The sequence below is a fragment of the Ornithodoros turicata genome, chromosome 5, assembly GCF_037126465.1.
Source record: "Ornithodoros turicata isolate Travis chromosome 5, ASM3712646v1, whole genome shotgun sequence".
Classification (NCBI taxonomy): Eukaryota; Metazoa; Arthropoda; class Arachnida; order Ixodida; family Argasidae; genus Ornithodoros; species Ornithodoros turicata.
Genome location: NC_088205.1, coordinates 59,715,215 through 59,718,965, shown reverse-complemented (window position 1 = coordinate 59,718,965; position 3,751 = coordinate 59,715,215).

Below are 3,751 nucleotides of genomic sequence, written 5' to 3'. Positions count from 1 at the left end.
ACTCGATCGACTTGACCTGACTTGACTTGACACTTGACCACATCAGACCACATGGCTCAACGTGATGCCGGTGGCGACATTGGCGACATCCCCGATATCACTATCGGGGGATCGGGATTTCTTGCCGTCGCGTGAGCGGACGCGCTGAAGAGCTGGTGATTATCCAGATTAAAAAAGGCAACGAATTCCTACAACATCAACTTGCCATGGGATTTTCGATATTCGCCACCAGTTTCGGTCATATTACTTCTGTAGAACATTTTAATGACGTTTAAATGATTAACTTGCCTGTACTCCTAGCTGTGCGGCTGTGTGTGGATCATGGGTATATTTGATTTTGTGCCACTCCCTTCTGTATAACCTTGAGGGTAATTGTCACGACGTGCTACGTGCTTGTTTGGTCTTTCTGAACAGTTTCGAAGCTTAAGTCCAACGTATCTTCCACTAATTTAGCATGATTGGATATACCGTGTATTATCTTGCTGACACTCATGTTCAACTTTTTTCGCGTCTCTCTCTTTCTCCCAACTTTCATTGCACCCGGTTTCGGCAAAGCCTCTTCCGGGTAACATCATCGCCACTGCTGTTTTGCATGTGTGGTTGTCAAATAAAGTGCGTACAAGGGTAGAGGAGTCCCTGAGACTGAGGCAGTGGCCTAGCCAGGTGAGGGGATGGCGTTCAGACCTCTCGTGGTTGTACCCTTTTTAGTGGATTTGAGAGAGGAAAACGAGGGTGAAATTCATCCCCCATCAAAAATACGAATTGAATAGCATTGGAAACATTTGGAAATAGTTTTCTGGCTACGCCACTGGTTTGATGAAACGCGGAACGGAAATGAAAACGAAACAGAAAGGACGGACTGTGTGTTTCCCTTTTGATTTGTGTTCCGTGTCTCCTCTGCACTGAGGGTATATAATCCTTACATTTGGGAGCAGATGTCGTAGTTCACAGAGCGTTTTCTTTGTGTTTCTTTCCTGTCTTTTCTGTTCTTTTTTTTGTGTGTGTGAGTGTTACAGTTACTTCCAAGTTACTTCGGACACAAAATAGCATTACGCAGGTGCAGCGCGCGTGAGTGGTTGAGTTAGACCAGTGATTTTCCCAGCACCCCTCCACCACCCCAAATTTGTCGATCACCCCCCCCCCCCCCAGGGGAGTGTCACCTGGCCCTGTCGAGCATTCAAATCAATCCTTCTTATTTACGATGCCTACTGGTTTTGAACGCTGTGAGTAAAGCATAAAAAAGTAACAGAGGTTTAACGTGGTTCCACCGGATCATCGTGCGAGAGCACGGTGCACTCGGTGGATCACGTTGCTAAATGTGTGGTAACTGTACTTGTGAACGAGATATACTGGAACGAGACTGAGTGTTGTGCTCTTGCACTAAAATATTGGTTTCATTGCTTCGGCTGCCAGTAGAACCAGCTCGCCTCTGTGCAGCTCTCACGCATGTTGACGCTCTGATGAAGATATCCATGGAAGGACCACAGATTCCACGACAGCAGGTGACGCCTGATGGCAGCGCTGACAAGTACCACAAGTTAATAGATAAAGCTTTCGAAAAATGGGTCCGGAAACCAAGGAGGCTATGAAGGGGAAACTTACCGCTTCACATGTAGAGAACTGCTCTGCGTGTGTTTCTCGTACTCGTTTTCTGTTTTTAATGTCACACAACATTTTCACCAGAAATGAAGATGCTCGCAACTCTGAACTACCTAGGTGGTATTTTGAGAGCAGAACAATTTTCACCGTAATAAAGGATTACTGTTTGAAAATTGAATGTCGCTACATTTAGCCAGAAACACAGTTGTTAATGTGCAAGTCTTCTAAAGCGCATTTGTAGCCCCCATTCTATTCCTTCAAATCCCAATTCCCCCCAAGACAGAAATGCTGGGAAAAGACACTGGGTCACATCATACGTGACGTCATTGTGACGTCATGTGACACCGTCACGTATTATGTCGCGCACGCCCCCCCCCCCCCCCCCCCCCCATAAGAAAATCCTGAGTTAGACCTTGAGTTGCCTGCGGAGGAGTGCAACACGCTTAGGTCGTTTTCGTTTATGTCCCACCATAAACCTCTCCCTGTTCGTAAACAAATGACGTCATTCGACAGCGCCACGAATTTGGTACAGTAAGCCGATTTCACCGCGAGTTCCAAAGGGTCACCGTAAGGGGGGGGCGCCGAAATGCATGCCGGTACCTGTAGTCATCCGTCCGAATTTCACCATTCGTACGTGCATAGTCCGCGGGATTTTGGTCTTCTGCTTTTCGCCTCTGTTTGGGAAAGATGGGTGGCTTGACCTGTTGTGTTCCAGGCTGTTATAAAAACAGTACCAAGCACAAAGGCCTCGGATTTTACAAGTTTCCCGTCAACAAAGCGCGGGGAAAGGAATGGATACGGCGTATCGGCCGGAAAGGAAACAGCGGCAAGTAAGTAGCACTCCGTGGTTCCATCTTGCTTCTATTTTGCTCTGTTTCACCAGTGCAGTATGGTACATGATAAACTAGACTGTCAACACCCGGCTTTCTGGGGTTTGGGTACATCGGTAGACGAGACCGAAAACGATACGATAAACGACGTTGTCGAATGGAATCCCGTGCAGCGAGGTGATGCTGCCCCGATGAAAGAAATACCATGATTGGCTTGTCTGTTTTTCGTATCGGTTATCGTGAAGCATTCGCGATATACTAAAACTCGGGGCACCTTGAATTGGGGTGAACGCCAATCAAGAGCGGTGCATGCACTTTGTTTCCTTTATCGTCTCTGAACTGTACGTCAAGACAAAATGTGTGCAGACTGGCCCTTAGGACACCACATGGTAGGGAAACGATATCGTAATTTCATTTATTGTGGGGAATAGGAGGGTTTCATCACACGAATTACCATATAAGTGCTCTCCCGCTTCTCCAGGAATATCAATGAGCATATCAAAGTGGTGAAGATGAGCTGGTGTAACGTTGACAGGGTATCATTTCCCATTTCCTTGCGTATGAGGATCACAGCTGTCCGTCCTCTTCCCTCTGTGTCCCCCATATTCAAGCAAACGGTAAGTCTGTGAACAGGCCATCCTACATGTCATCCATGAGGAATTGTATGAAGTCAGATTTATTATTCCCCTGTCAAGATAGCCTATTTCTTTTCTTTTTTTCCTATAGTGCTTGCATTGCCCCGATATGTGCACTCCGGTGACTTATTTTTCAGTTGACATTTGTATTGCTGCATGTTTGTGTTTTGTAACTCGGTTAATACTTGCTGTTGTATAGTGTAGAAGCAGATAGTCATAGTACTTTTGCTTGCAGGTACTCTGTGTTCGTACCTACAGATGGTCATCGAGTCTGTGGTCTTCACTTCAAGAATGGTGCGAAGACATATATGGACCATATCCCAACAGTGCTTCCACTAAAGCCCAGTGTTGACAGAGTTTCTCGGTACGGTTGCAGAAAAAAAAAAGAGTGACAGCAATTGGTAATATTTTTTAATATAGGATTTTGATATATCATATATGCTTTTGTGGTGACCTATAAACACATAGTCTCGCTCATTTGTTATTAGGAGCCCGAGTTGGTTGAGGATGAGGCCATGAACGAGGCTGAAGAAAGGGCTTCGTAACCTGATCCATTCACAGATGACGTGACATCCTACCCAGAGCAGGGCAGGGATCACAATTACGGACTTCCACCAGAGACAAATGACCCCCGAACAATGCTCCTTCGGCAGAGGAACATCATAGAACAGCTTCCTATGGGAAGAG